Source organism: Bactrocera dorsalis, chromosome 3, assembly GCF_023373825.1.
Source record: "Bactrocera dorsalis isolate Fly_Bdor chromosome 3, ASM2337382v1, whole genome shotgun sequence".
NCBI classification, from domain to species: Eukaryota; Metazoa; Arthropoda; class Insecta; order Diptera; family Tephritidae; genus Bactrocera; species Bactrocera dorsalis.
The window spans coordinates 33,738,562-33,755,843 of NC_064305.1; positions in this window are offsets into that span (position 1 = coordinate 33,738,562).

Below are 17,282 nucleotides of genomic sequence, written 5' to 3' on the forward strand. Positions count from 1 at the left end.
CAAAATTATTTGAATATACAATATATGTACTTTTTTCTCCCAAAACTCCCTTGAGGCGAGACAAAGTAAGTCGTTTCCATTTTTTATGCACATATTTAAATATGTATGATATCATACGGTTTTATCAATTTCTAAACGGGAACAAAATACAGTTGAAAAAATATATCATCCATATATTTTGATAAATACAAAAGGAAATCATTTACTGCCTTCTAGCTTACCCTTGTGTATACAAACACACCCACTACAACAGAAAACAAACAAATTATATTCAAGTATTTACTTGCAAATCTTCCCAGCAATACCCCTTCTGTTTCTTCAAACAGTAAGCAGGATTGCATAAAATAAGTAAGCGAAAGGCATAAAAAGCAAAATTTCCACGAGCGAGAATAAAAACAAACATACACATTTACATATGCACTTATCCATATCATACTTAAAATACATACTTAAATGCAACAAACATAAATTAGTACTTACTAACAAATACAAACAAACATTCAAATTAATATTAATATATTGAAGCATATACTTGCTAATCCGCAAGTGCAGAGGTTAATGACCTGCACATTGTTCATTTTCTTGTCTCGCTGTATTCTGATCGCGCAAATATAAGTAAATATGCATACATATATATATACATATATATATGATACACATACTGTATACATATATTCGTTATTCTTTTCACCTACGCTACATACCCTGATTTAGGAGGTACATATGAAAACAAATATAATAAGAAAAAAAATATAATAAATCCAAACTTATTAGAAGCTGCGATAATACCTTAATTATAAACAATAAGCGGTGCGGAATTTTAACAAAAAAAAATAATAAATAATAAAATCTTATTAACAAGAAATATATGTATTAGTACATATTATTTATTATTATTAACATTATTATATATTATTTAACAAAATCTCCTTGTTCTTTGTATTACAAAAAACAAGCGGTATTAAATACCAACCAATTTAGCATATCATATGCACATCAATACGCACATAGCGTGCACATATACATATGTACAAAGGTTACTGACTTCGTAAACCGCCTGTACGAGTACTTATATACAAGGACATACGGATAAATCCGTAATATAAAATATAGAAAAATAAATATAAAATCGCAACTACGTAAATACAATAGTGCGGTTAACAAAAACGATTAACGCGTATTTTAGTAAATTTACGGGAATAACAACTCTTATTTACTTAAAAGAGTTTTCGGTTTCGGTATTTATCAGATATATCTCATCAAGTTTTAATTCTAAATTCTTATTTATTCTAAATGAGCACAGATTCCAAAGAATCTAAATCAGGTCAGTTTCTTACCATTCCAAAAATGGCTGACGACGATAAACAAAGCACACCTGCAGAAGCTACACGCTCTAAGCACGGTACAAAGCAAAAGAGATCAAAAGATCATACATATAATATCGAAATTTATCACTGAAAGGAATAGCTTTATAAGATATTGCACCCGGTTTCAAGCTTCCCCTATAAATTGACATTACGGAATCAGTTTTAAATATAAAATTAGAAAGTGTTAACAATCTATGGGCACGCCTTCTAGCAGCGTACGATACAGTACTAGATACTGACGACGCAGAACTCCCAGAAAACACAAAAGCTTCGGCGACAGCCAAGTGTGATAACTGCCGCGATCAGTACGAGTTGACAAAGTGAATGATTACAGAACAAAAAAGTTTAGTAAGGCCAAGTAGAGCCACTACTCCCCTTCCCAGAGTAGTTACAACACAAAATACATACCTAGATAAAGGCATGTATCTAAAGGTACCAGCTTGTGATACAGAAGTTTTCAATGGATGTTATGACCAGTGACCGTCCCTCCGGGACATGTTCACTGCCGTTTATATAAACCATTCTAAACTTTCACAAGCACAAAAGCTATACCATCTCAGGTATAAAACAAAAGGGGAAGCAGGCAGTATCATCAAGCAATTCGCTTTAAATGACGAAAATTTTAAACTGGCTTGGGCAAGTGCTTCCCAAGGTACGAAAATGAAAGGGTTATGATAGAAAACCCAATAAAAACTTTATTGCATTTGCCAAAAATCCAACAAGAAACTAGCCAGGAACTTCAAAACTTACACTCCACAGTGACAAATTGTGTATCAGTGTTAAAAACACAAAATGTATCCTCAGAATCGTGGGACCCTATGATAGTAACCATTAGCGCAGAAACACTGCCTGATGCTGCGTTACTACGATGGGAACAATCACTAGTGGAAAGAAAAATAATTCCCACCTGGCAACAGATGAAGACATTCCTCACTGCTCAATACGAGATAGCTGAGCGAATAGACAAAAAAACTATAAAGCCAAAAAGTCATCAAAAGACTCAAGTAAAAACTTGTTCAAACCCCAAGCCAGTAATAACATACAATATGATAGACACGTTAATAAAAGTCACACATTCCTGTCAAATCAAAGTAGTCAATGGCAATCATTGTGTGAACTCTGTAAGGGAGGTCATAAATTAAGATCTTACGAGAGATTCAAAAAATTATCCGTTTCAGATAGAAACAATCTGGTCCGTCAACACAAACTTTGCATAAACTGTCTGTCGAATTCTCAAATGACAAAAGACTGTGAAAGCAAATTCAATTGTGTATACTGTCAACGAAGACATCACTCATTGCTTCATGTCGCTACAACTACATCAAGTAATCTCGAAACCTCAAATCCCGAAAAAAGGGAAGAACAACCATATTGCTCTAAAGCAGCAAAAATTCAAGCGCTTCATTCAGAAAATGAAAGCAAAGTTCTTTTACCCACTGCGGTCATCACCATTGAACATAAAGGTGATTTATTCAAACTAAGAGCGTTAATAGATCAATGCTCTCAAAGATCCTTTATATCATCAAAGGTTCAAAATCGGCTAAAATTGCCAATAAAACATTCCAATTTTCAAATTTCGGGAATATGCGGAAGAATTATTAAAAATTCTAATAAAATATGCCCAATCACCATAGTTTCTCCAAATGCGGATATACGAATAGATGCACAACCCATCGTTCTACCTACTTACAACTTACAAATTTGCTTCCAAGCTATGAAGTAAATAAAATACACTGGGAAAAATGCTCACATCTCAAATTAGCAGATCCCAACTGTCATACTCCATCATAAATCGACATATTATTAGGCAGTGACTTAATACCTCAAATAATTCTTGAAGGTATAGAGAAAATCTCCAATAAATTGTTAGCCCAAAATACAATCTTTGGGTGTATTATAAGTGGCCAAGTCACTGAAATAATAAATTCTTTCACAACACAAGTAGAAGATATAACAAACGAATACGATTACTTAAATAATGAATTAAAAAAATTCTGGGAAAAGGAAGAAGTACCCCAGATTACCAAACTTTCAGAAGAAGACCAGGCATGCGAAGCATATTACCACTCCACAACAACAGGAAACGAACATGGTCGTTATGTTGTGCGACTGCCATTCAAATCCACCTTTCCAGAAACTATAGCTCTAGGCTACTCTAGAATCTCAGCAGTCCAGCAATTCCTAAGCATGGAAAAAAACCTGACGAAGAAAAATGAGCTAAAATCAGCATATAATAATGTGATGGAGGAATATCTTGACCTCAATCATATGAAAGAAACTGGACCATATGAAAAAATATCCAAAGGTAAATATTTATACTTTTACCTTCCACATCATGGGGCAATAAGACCAGAACAAATCACAACAAAAGTACGAGTGGTGTTCAATGCCTCAAAGTGTACGAGCTCAGGCAAATCACTTAATGATGTATTATACACAGGGCCAACATTACAACCTTATCTCATGTTGCTAATACTAAATTGGCGCATGTTTAAATACGTTTTTAACGGGGATGTTGAGAAAATGTATAGGCAAATTCTGGTGCATGAAGATGACCAGGATTTCCAACGCATAGTCTTCCGCAATTCAATTAATAGTCCAATTAGCGACTACAAACTTAAAACAGTTACCTTTGGCATCAACTGCGCACCCTATTTAGCCATTGGGACATTAGATGAAGTTGCAAAAACTTGTGAAACAAATTTACCTTTAGCAACTTCTGTGTTGCAAACTCAAACATATGTAGATGACATTTTATCAGGTAGCCACAGTATACCAATAGCGTGCCAATCATTATCTCAAGTAATTAAAGCACTAAATTCAGCAGGTTTTCCCCTAAAGAAAATAACCTCAAATCATCCCGAAATAATCAAAGATATAAGAAAGGAAGACTTATTAGATACTGACTTCCTTAAATTCGAAAAAGCTAGTACAACAAAAACACTAGGGATTCAATGGAATGCGATAACAGATCAATTCTCATATACAATTGAGTCAATATCTGCAATGTCCGCCAGTACAAAACGACAAATCCTTTCCTCGGTGGCAAAACTTTTCGACCCCGCAGGATGGCTTTCGCCAATAATGATTCAAGCGAAAATTCTCATTCAAGAACTGTGGCAAGATGGCACTGAATGGGATGAACAGGTAAAACCTGTACGATTAACAAAATGGGTTCAATTTGCTAACAACCTACATACTATATCAGAAATTCGAATCCCTCGATGGGTAAATTTCACCCCTAACATTAACGCAGAATTACACGGTTTCTGTGATGCCTCTGAAAAGGCTTATTGCGCAACAGTCTACATACGCACTCAGTATGATAGCAAAATAACTTCACATCTTTTGGTAGCCAAAGCCAAAGTTGCACCTTTGAAGACACTAAACCTGCCACGGCTTGAACTAAATGGTGCTCTTCTGTTAGCAAAATTAATTTCAATAGTTCAAACCCATCTAAAATTAAACGATCACAAAATGTATCTCTGGTCAGACTCAGAAATAGTTCTAGCATGGTTGGGAAAACCACCCTATACTTGGAAGACATATGTATCGAATCGCATATCACAAATCTTAGACTTAGTTGGCTCAGCAAAATGGCAACATGTTGCAAGTGCAGATAACCCAGCGGATCTGGGGACAAGAGGTTGCAAACCACTTCACCTCACCAGCACTACACTCTGGTGGAACGGTCCCACATGGCTAACAGAATCACAAGAATTCTGGCCAAAGTCTCCCGCTCGGAATATCATACCTCCGGAGAGTCGGAAAATAGAAAAAATATCTCTCCAGAAGAGGATGATATTCTCCAAAGATTTTCCTCATTTCCTCGAGCCCTTAGTAGTCGCTTATATGCACAAATTCATCCATAAACTTAAACAAAAGGTGAAAAGGATATCAAACTATCCTTACATACAACTAACATATTCCGACTTGCAACATGCCGAGGTCAGACTAATCTTGTATAGACAAACTCGCTATTTCAGCAAAGAGAAATCAAAGTTGCTTGAAAAGCGACCTCTCGAAAAGGGAAGCTCACTTCTCGTGTTAAACCCATTCCTGGACGCTAAGGGATTACTACGGGCAAATGGAAGATTAGCCAACTCCAGCCTTAGTTACAATGAACGACATCCCATCATTATCCCAGAGAAATCCCGTTTTACCTACTTATTTCTAATATATCTCCACCAGCTTACACTGCATGGTGAGCATCGCTTGATGCAACAAATGGTCCGACAAGAGTTCTATATACCGCGACTAAAGCCACAAATTAAAAGAACCATTTTCATGTGTAAACAGTGTACTATGTACAAGCACCCGATGCGTACGCAGATCATGGCAGCCCTACCACCTGAACGCTGCAACTATGCTTTACCCTTTACCATCACAGGGGTTGATTTTGCTGGACCTTTCCAGATAAAGGCCTCAATGCTAAGGTCTTCCTCATTTAGAAAAGGGTATGTGGCTATCTTTGTATGTTTTACAACAAAGGCAGTACACCTCGAGCTATGTTCGGATCTGACTACTCCGGCTTTTCTTGCAGCATTTGCCCGCTTTGTCAGACGGCGCGGAATTTCTTTAAAAATTATGAGCGACAATGGAAAAAACTTTGTTGGAGCTCAAAGAGCCACGGAAAAGGAGTTTTTACAATTTATGAAGTATCCCCCGAAATTGTCAAAAATATGCACCCCAAGGGATCGATTGGCAATTCATACCCCCATGTTCTCCACACATGGGCGGACTCTGGGAATCGGCAGTAAAGAGCTTTAAGTCCTATTTAAAGAAAACGGCTGGTAACCATAAATTCAGTTATGAGGAGTTTACTACATTACTCACTCGTATCAAAGCCGTACTAAACTCTAGACTTATCTCACCACTCTCGCAAGATCCCTCCGACTTCACAGCCTTAACCCCAGGACATTTTCTCAAACGAGCACCCATTCTGGCCATACCTGAGCCAGGCGTGGAGTCGCTATCCTTATTAAACAGATGGGAGCGAATTAAAATCCTGCATCATGATTTCAGCCGCCGATGGAAGGAAGACTACATAAAGGACCTTCACAAGAGAGACCGGTGGAAAACTCAAGAAAAGGCACCAAAGCTTGGAGACTGCGTCCTTATACAAGATGATTGTCTCCCTCCTACGGAGTGATGACTCGGCCGCATAAAACAACTTCATTACGGTTCCGACGGTCATGTTCGAGTAGTTGATCTCCGCACTCAAACCGGAACGCTAACCAGACCGCTCGTCAAATTATGCTTTCTACCAACCGCCGAAGATAAAGAAACGTAAAACCGAAACCGCAATGTTAATAAATCAATAAATCGATAAAACATATAAACCGCTTACCAAATCGAAACCTCGAGTAACCTAAATGACACAAAAGACTTAACATAAATATCGGATAAAAAAATGACATCCTATGCATGCCACATATCGTGGCACAAAAGTCCATATTATTGTAAATTTCACAATATATTACTAATATCATCATTTCTCTCACAGAGTAATATGGACGTGGATATGGCATCATCGTCAACGCCAACCATGCGTTCGGCAGTTTCCGCCCCTCGCTCTGAAGCTGCCACAATAGCAGCACCCGGGACCAACACTGCACCGGCAGCGCCTCGAACAACAACAGGCTCCACCGCGACAACGGCTCAGCGTCAAAGCACGCCAGCGGATCTGCAACGAATTCGTTGTCCACTATGCCGCCGCCTGCATCGGCTATCGCACTGTGGTATCTTCAAAGGCATGCCGCCGATGCAACGCCAGCAAGTGGCACAGGCGCATGGGTATTGCCTGAATTGTCTGGCAACTTCCCACGCAACTCAGGAGTGCCCATTACATAATCGTTGCCAAATCTGTGTGCGGGCTCATCATACGCTGCTGCACCGTACTAGCGGACGCGACTCCGGGCGCCCACCGGCTCCTCGCGCCAGCGGTAACGTCAGGCGTTTTCAAAGGACTCCTGTGACGGCATACCGCCGGCGCGGACCCTCTCCAGCAGAGTCCCGTCCCTGGCGCCAAAACCGGGCAACATCAACACGACGCCATCAGCTTAGGCCGCAATACCGCCGGTCAACAGGTCTCAGCAGCGTTGTAGCTACGCTACAGCAGTTACAGCGGCTTCTAGGCTAAATACTCGCCTAGGGGGCCGAGATGGCTAAATGAGTAGCGACGTCGCATCACATCTGCATCAATTCCACCACACCAAATCAACCATTCACCTCATCACGCGAGATAACACCACACATTAAAACACATACACGCACATGCACACAAACGCGATGATATTCTGCAGTCTAATTAGAACAAAAGGAAAAGATAAAGGATCTCGCGCACCTTTTCGTTGATACGACATCGATCAAGCAGCATCGCTTTCCCCAGCATCGCCGCATTCCGGTTCACTTTCGCTACCCGCCTTTATATACATTTAAAGTTTTTCAATTTACATATGTATATAAAAGTAATTTTATAATAACTTTCATCATTGTATCTCTATCTATGTATATAAATAAAAATGAATCGCCAAAATGTATGTGCGCTCATAACTTTCATACGACTGAACCAAATTTGATAATTATTTTTTTAAAATGTTCGTTGAGGTTCAGATGTGGTTTTTGCGAAGAAAAAAAATTGAATAATTGCCAGAAAACCCCTGAAAACAGCCCTATTCTTTCTCTCATACAAACGAATGAATGTTCGTTCGTTAGTAACGCTAAGAGAACGGCTGAACCAATATTGATGAAATTTTCAAGAGACTGTTCTGTGTGAATCGGGGAAGGTTTAAAAATAAAAAAACCTGTATGCTGTTCGTGAGGAAAAGTCGGAAAATTCGATTATTCCAAAATGTTAATTTTTTCCATACACATTTTTTTCAATTTTTTTGTTTTGTTTTTCAATTATTTGAATCGTTCAAATTTGTCGTTTGCATCAAAAATTTTTGAAAATTATTCAATGAAAATGTTATGTGTGTTGCACATAAAGTGATCAATTACAAATTGAAATTTGTTACGATGCCAAGAAGAGGTAGCGCTAATATCGGTTGGCGTTTTTTTTTTGGCATCAACATACATTAGCAGCCCAAGGCATCGTCGAGAAAATAATTACGCAGAAAGCAAGGGCAAGCAGTAGATGGACATCCAGGTGTGTTATCAACTAATGAATTAGGACGAATTTACCCAATCCAACCGAAAAACGACGATTCTTTCTACCTTCGGTTGCTATTGATAAATGTTCGCGGTTCAACTTCATTTGAGTCATTGCGTACTGTGAATGATACGGTGTGTGCAACTTTTTGAGAAGCAAGCCAATTGCGGGAAAATGATAATCACTGGAATGCAAATGCCTTCAAATCCGCGTCTATTATGGGATACGAAAAATGGCATTGTCGGATACATTTTACATCGTATTCGCTAATAATTAGAAATGGGTCAATTCCGGTTGATACTTCCGGTAGTTTGCTATCAATTTCATCTGCCTCTTATCAATTCACGAAAGATGAACTTATCACGAATGTTCGGACATTGGCCAAATTATCGTAACTATAATTCCTTAAGTGCACGCGAATTGTTAGCTGCCAAAAATACCGATGTTGATGACTTAAACTGGAAGATTCAAAGTCAAATTCCGGGAGACTTACGCTCATGCAAATCGATCGATTGTCTTGAAAATGAAGACGCCGTCGTGAATTATCCAGTGGAATTTCTAAATTCTTTAAAAAGACTTGGAATACCACCACATCATTTGCGTCTCAAAGTAGGATCCGTCGTTATTATGTTTCGCAATCTTCATGCGCCGAAAGTGTGTAGTGGAACCCGACTGATTGTGACGCTGCTATCGAATACAAGGAAGCAGAATGCTTGATTCTACGAATTCCTTTGAGTTCTAATGATTTGCCATTTCCAGTGAAAAATGCATTTGAGATGACAATCAACAGGACACAAGGATAATCGCATAGTGTGTGGCATAAATTTGGAACTGCTATGTTTTTCACACGGCCAAAAATACGTGGCGTTCTCACGAGTTGGAAAACTACCTTCTCTGTACATTTACGCACTGGAACAGAAACCAAAAAATGTTGTTTATCAAGCTGCGTTACATTGAAAAAAATGTAGAAAAATCGCAAATAAATGATTATCAACGCAATATGAATTTTGATCTTTTTTTCATTTCAAAACACATAATTTCACGCGCGGAAACGGCTGAGGGGTCAGCTAGTATCTATATATAATATACATTTTGACGGTTTTAAAAATATTGTTTAGTAAAGTGCATCATCTCAATTCAGTTTATAATAATAAGCTTTAAGTGAATTTTAAGGAAATACAAGTTTATAACGATTTTCGGAATTGGTGCATTTTTCCTTATAATAAAAATTGTGAGTGAGTGGCCTATAAGGTGAGTTATTTGTACAGACCGTGTTAGTATTCGTGCAAGTGTCGCTAAGACATACATTTCGCTTTACAAAGCTGAGATTTTTACGGCACCGACAGTCGGCAGTTCTTGGAACTTTAGTTGCCTAAAGCTGTCACAAAAATTGGTGTGAAGTTTGGGGATAATAAGGAAGAGTTGTAAAAAGCGCTTGGCGTAGAAGACATTGACCTGTAGCCTGCCGGCTAGAATTTAGTTCACCAGCAATTATAGATTGCAACGTCAGCTGTTGCTATAATTACGGTGCTGTTTACTATTGCTGAAGCCAGACTTCCTATTTCAATGTACTCATTAAATATCGGTTTGGTGGCAATAAGAGAAGTTGGTGTGAAAATAAGAGAAGTTGTCATTGTTGAGGTTAAATCAATATGTTTAGAGGAAATCTACTCTACGCGAGTCATTTTATATTTTTTAAGGAATTTTATTATATAAGAGCTCAGTTTTAACAAGCTATGAAATTATTGGAAGATTTTGCATGATTTTTTTTAATTTTTTTTTTAAATAACTACTTGAAAACTGTTTGGAAAGTTACCATAGAAGTTTTTGTCCTGAGCGGGTTTAGTGGCGTGTGCGATGAACATGCGAACACTTTTTTCGAAGCTTTTGTGGTAAATTAAAATCCTTCGCAAGAGTTTAGGAAAGAAGTTTAAGTACTTTTGTGAAAACGTTTTGTAAGTGTTTTAAGGCTGTTGTGAAAAATATTTGAAATTTTTTTTTAGAATTTGGTATCAGGTCTCTGAGAATATTTTTGAAATCGTTTTTCTAAGATTTTTTGAAACTTTTTAGAGAGCTTTCTAAAAACTTTTGCTAAATTGCTATAACAAAATCTTTAAATTTTCTTTTAAAAAGGTTTTGAAAAATTGTCTCAAATTAAAATTTTCACAAACATTTAAAAAACTAATAAAAACTTTCACATCACACTTTTAATATTTTTTTTTAAGCTTTTGATATTTTGTTAAAGATTTTGATTCTTTGCTTTTCTCTCATAAACTAAATAACTTTTAAAAGTGTCTCTACAAACTCATATCTAACGGAATTAATCACAGAAATTAACTTTTGTAATCTTAATGCATTCGACTCCAATTGCAAATTTGACAAACTGACAATTCTCACTTATTCGCTAATCGTTCCCTTATATTGATTGAAATTTATTGCACACACTTACTGCAAAAGCAATCGTTTAATTATCGCAAATTAGTGTAGAATGTTGCATTCGCCAAATGAGAGTGGAAAGGAAGAAGCGCGATTAAATTAATTATGCTTGTCATTAACTTTAAGGTAACGACAATTTCAACTAGCAATACTTAAAGTGAGAAAATGAGTTTTTCTCCCAATGTATGAGCTTGTTGTTGTTGCACATTATGTTGCTGCCAAGGATATCTTCGATATGCCGGGAAATGACGCTGATAATAAATGTATATGTGCGCGGATAGACATACGTATGTATGCGTGAGTGCATGTAAGTAAATGTAAGAGTGCTTGTAGTTATCTTTGCGTGCACTCTATTACAATAATGAAGTCTTATCCCTCAAGCTGATACCTGTGTACAAATAAATGTCCGTATAAGCATGGACTGAAAGTGTGAGAGAGAGAAGGAGTGGGTGGTAGCTTATATCAAATAAAATTTATCAAACACAATTTACAATAAAATTTTTTTTTTTTTTTTTATTACAAACATTTTTAAAACTTTAACAATGTTTGATATCACTACAACTAGTTTCAAAACTAACGAGCAGTTTGATTTGAATAACTTAAAAACGAATTACATAGAAATTAATAGTAATATTCATACATAGATGGTAAATAATTAATTAATTCATTTATATTTTAGCTTCCAACTAAGCTATGTAGTTTTTTGCGACATAATCGACTAGAGCGGCATGTGTCTAAAAGAAGATTTCTCGCCTCCTCGTTCACATGTGCATTAAGCCTTTTGTAGTGGGCATCTGCCTGACTCCTTATTTCTTCGGCGACTGTATTCATCCTTAGGTCTTGATGAATATCCGCATTTCTGCAGTACCAGGGAGCATTTACAATGCCTCTTAGCACCTTGTTTTGAAAACGTTGTATAGTATTAATACTGCCATCATTGGCACACCCCCACAGTTGCGCACCATATGACCATACCGGCTTGATTATTTGTTTATAAAGAAGTAATTTGTTGTATATGGACAGGTTTGACCTTCGCCCAATTAGCCGTTTCATTTTCGACAATTTCAGGTTAAGTTCAATCCTTTTTATTTTAATATGCTCTTTCCAACGTAATTTAGCACCAAGCGTGATGCCAAGATATTTAGCTGTATTTGCGTATGGTATGCAGACATCTAGAATACTTATAGGTTGATAAGTGATTCTTTTGTTTGTAAAATTTACATGAACCGATTTGCCACCGTTTAGTTTTATTCTCCATTTTTTAGTCCAACTTACTACAGAGTTGATCGCATGTTGCAGGTTTAGCGCAGCTTTTTCTGCTGTTTTTTCGACGCATAGTATTGCGGTGTCATCAGCAAAAGTGGCAGTCATACTGTTTGGTGCTAACGGTAAGTCTCTTGTATACAGAATATATAAAAGTGGACCTAAGATACTTCCCTGAGGAACTCCTGCTTCAATTTCTTTAAGTTTTGAGAATTCATTTCCTTGTTTTACACGGAAAAAACTCGTGGTGATATATGATTCTAAAAGAGCACAATACTCAATCGGAAGGCATGATTTTAGTTTTTTTCATAAGGCCTTCGTGCCATACCTTGTCAAACGCTTGTGCAACGTCAAGGAATACAGCTGAGCATACGTTTCCCTCCTCCAGGGATTTTTCTATTTCTGATGTTATTCTGTGAATTTGTTCTATTGTTGAATGCTTATTTCTAAAACCGAACTGATGCGATGGGATTAACTGCTTTTCGTCGATTATAGATTTTAATCTTAGATAAATTAATTTTTCAAAAAGTTTTGAGATTTGTGGAAGTAGTGAAATTGGTCTATATGACGAGACTTCGTGAGGATCCTTTCCTGGCTTAGGAACCATAACAACTTCGCCGACTTTCGAAAGGCTTGGAAAATGTGTCAGACGGATTGCTGTATTGTAAAGATAGGTGAGCTTCCGTAAACATTTGTATGGTAACTGCTTTAACACTTCAGCTGTAATTAAATCGAAGCCAGCTGCTTTCTTAACTTTAAGCTTTTTAATTTCACTTTTTAGTTCACAAATGGTGATTGCTGGGATTGTTGCATGATCCTGTTGAATACTACTGAGGAACGTGATTTCACTATCCTCGTTTGAACGAAAAGTTTCAGCTAGGTGTTTTGCAAATGCATTAGCTTTATCACAATCACTTCTAGCTCATGTATTTGAAGCAACTTTTAGTGGTGCAACGTGAATTATTGGACGTTTCAGATACTTTGTACTTTTCCAGAGTGAGTAATCATCTTTTTTGTCAGCGGATAGTTGAGATAAATATTTATTAATTGATTCATTCTTAATATGAGCAATTTCTCGTTTTAATTCTGCTATTGCCTTATTAAGGTTGGTTTTGTCGAGATGTGAGCGGGTTTGTTGCCATTTCCGTCGTAACTTTCTTTTCTTAATTAGAAGGATTTTTATTTCTTTAGGGTAATTTGAACCTATAATTTTCCGCTTTATCTCCGGAGTATTATCCCAAGCTGCTTGTTGAATTTCTTTCGTAAATGTGTTAACTTCTAACTCTAGTTGTTCAGTTGTTGTGATTTTCGGACACTTTATTTTAGTCTGAAGTATTTGTGTGAACGAAGTCCAGTCCGTATTTTTGTTGTATAACTTCAGACTAGTATCTCTTTGAATTAGTGTTTCACTTACTGTTAAATATAATGGGGAGTGATCAGAGCTTAGATCTAACCCACCTTCTATTTCTATGAAATTTCGAGATATTTTCCTGGTTATAAAGAAGTCTATAACATCTGGTATTTTGTTGGTGTCCGTTGGCCAATAAGTTGGAGTTCCGGTCGATACAAACTCACACCCGGTTTCCTGAGCTGCCTGGAATAAGTCTCGCCCTTTAGCTGTCGTTAGGCGCGATCCCCAGTAAACATGCTTAGCGTTAAAGTCGCCTCCCATAATAAATTTGTGTTTGTGCATATTGAGAAGTTCTTTATATTCTTCAACGAGGATTTTGTATCTCGGCGGGCAATATATTGCAGTAATTGACAAGGGTTGATTCATTGCTTTTAATGTAATACTTGTGGATTGAATATTGTGCGTACTGATTTTTCTATCCTCATAATGTTTAATGCTGTTTTTAACAATAACAGCAGTGCCTCCTCTCGCACAATTACTAGGGTGGATTGTATGATAGACATCGTAATTTTGGAAAGTTATATGGCTGTGTCTGGTAAAATGAGTTTCGGATATTAGACATACATCTATTTTCTCTTTTTGTAAAATAAGTAGAAGCTCTTCTTGGTGCTTTAATAGTCCATTTGCATTCCATGTCATAACTCGGAAAGCACCATTCATACCTTATCCTTAGGTTATCCAAACAGCTGCACAGATCGTTATTGAATTTTTCTCGTTTATTTAACTTCTCAAGGATTTGAGTTAGTAGGTCTTCGGTAATCTTTGTGTTTTGTTTTTCGTTCACCACGTTTGTGTTGTTTTTCAATACTTCAGAAAAAGTGAGCTTACTCGTGTGTACACGATTACACAATAAAAATTGATTGTGTAAATTTCTTGGAATTGAAATAGAAATTAAAATTTGTTGATTTAAAAGCTAGTGCGAATCGGATTTCTTAGTAAATAGTTGTGAACTAGTGAATAAAACATTAGTAGCAACTGAGTTGAAAATAAACTACTGTTTAGACTATGAATAGTTAAATATTTTGTAGTTTTGCTTTAATTTTCCTATACGGAACTAAACCAATTTATAAAAATCTAGTTGCAAATAAAATGAAAATAAACCAAAAAACTTTTAATCATACACGTATAGTTGTTAGACCATTAATCATTTGTTATTTTGTTGATTATATTGTGAATTAGTCTTAATGGAACTAGTTGGGAGTTAGTTTATTAAACGTTAGTTCTGAATTAAACTAGTGTTTTGACTTTCAAGAATATATAACTATTTTATTCTTTTGCTGTTTAATTTGTGAACTAGTCTCTAAGGAACTAGCTGTGACCTGGTTTATAATAAGTTTATTGCGCCGAAGGGTCTGTTATTAATGTATTATATTTAGTTTGATATCGGTTTTATACTTCAGGTGGATCTCTTCTAGACTTCTTTTCGGTGACCGTGAAAATTGAGTACATTATCTACAGGTACTAAATTATGTGAATAAAGAATCCGAGTGAATTGTTCACATTGAACCACTATAGCCTATAACTGCTATACAAACTGAGAACGAACGTGAAGAATAGTTCACGCGGGCTTCACACCACCTTCGGTTCATCAATGAACATTTGAAACCCCATATATATGTTTGCATATATGTGTGTTCATGTGTGTTGATAAGTGCGTGTGCGATATAGCAGGTATTAACAGTAAACAATAATATGAGACTTCATATTCGGTGAGTCACCGCTGGTTTGTTGTTTGTGATGTTGTAGGATGTCTTCAAGCGATTTTATATGTGTCTGTACACTACTAACTGCTTGAGCTGCTCAAGTGAGTGAAAAGATGATGAGAGTGAGGTGGGAAAATGACTTGTTAAAGTGTTTGGCATAAAGTGGGTAGTGAGCAGAGAGAAAGAGAAGTGGGTAGCAAGCAGTGGTTAGGTAGCGAGGTGAGTTGTAGGTAGCGTAGGTGATGAGTTGAGGCAGCGAGGAATGGACTGTGCTGAAAACTTAAACAACATTGACGATGTGTTGCTTGCAGTGCCGTGTTAAAAGTACGTGCTGGCGCATATACTCATACATATGTGTACGTGTGTGCGCATGGGTTTTTTATGTGCATGGGTTTTTTATTCATACGCACATACACATTCATAAGTGTTTTGTTGCCCCGTCTTGGTATACTACTCATTATATGCAAGTGCCATACTCGCGTGTTCCTTAAAACAATATCGACAAAAGCAACAGCTTGGCAATAGCAATTTGATGACTAGCGACGCTACCTCAATTGAAGCTGTCAACGGACTGCTGCCATACACATATACGAGGTGTGTTCAAAAAGTATCGCGAATCGTAACTGACAGTTTTCTTCGATTGCAGGGGCGTGGTGCATCATGAGTTCTTGCCACGGGGAAGAACGGTCGATAAGGAATATTACCTGCAAATTATGCGCAATTTGCGCGAAGCAATCCGCCAGAAACACCTGGATTTGTGGAAGAACAAAAATTGCCTTTGCATCACGATAACGGCCCTGCTCACACACATTGTTGCTTGTGTGCGACTTTGTGGCCAAAAACAACACACTAATGATGCCGCAGCTACCGTATTCCCCAGATCAGACCCCCTGGGACTTCTTTTTGTTCCTTAAACTGAAGAGGCCCATGAAAGGACGACGTTACGCTTCTCTTGACGAGATAAAGACGGCATCGAAGGAGGAGCTGAAGAAGATAAAAAAAAATGATTTTTTGAAGTGCTTCGAAGATTGGAAAAATCGTTGGCGCAAGTGTATAATATCTCATGGGGATTACTTTGAACGGGACAAAATAGATATTCATGAATAAATAAATCATTTTTGAAAAAAACACAAAATTCGCGATACTTTTTGAACACACCTCGTATACAGGACTATGTATACAAGACAGAACTTAACACGTTTCTACGAGTAGGTTGGTACTGTGGAACAAAAGTGATATATAAATATAGGTGTAGCTTATCCTTGCATTAATGTTTGCACTATCTGTTTAATTTGCTTTTTCCCTCACTGTGCGCCGATGAGTTTCCACGTCAAGCCACGTCAAGTGGTCAACGATCGATGTGCCATACGTTTTAAGAGCGGAAGGGGGACAAACAATTCAATATCTTTAGAATGGTATGAATGAACAGATTATTAAAGGTGAATATTTTCCGCGTTGTGTTACATACTTTTCAATTTTTTTAGCGTGAAGAACACTTAAAAGGTTTCAATTGTTAAAAAAAAAAATTATGTAAGATATTATTATTTAAGCAAAAGGATCGTGAAAAAATATTTATAACATAGCACGAATATTTTTCTTTGACTTCACAAAATTTCATCCATTTATCTCCAGCAATATATGAGAAAATAGCTCTACAATTCTATCGTCCTCTAAATTTCAACCTTCAATACCTTTTACAAAAAAAGAACTTTGACGAAATATGCGCCTGATCCCCTTCCTAATGAACTGCTCATTTTCTAAATCGGTGACTGTTCGAAATTTTCATGGACCACTTGACGTGGTTTTACCAACCTACCGACTCTGTCTTTACGCGCTCTATGTACATTGTGGCTGCAGTGAGCTGTTCACAGACGCTAGCAGTGTTCTTCGATTCCTCTTCCTCACCATACCAGCAACATTTCTCTCTAGCTTTTTCCGCGTCTCTAAAA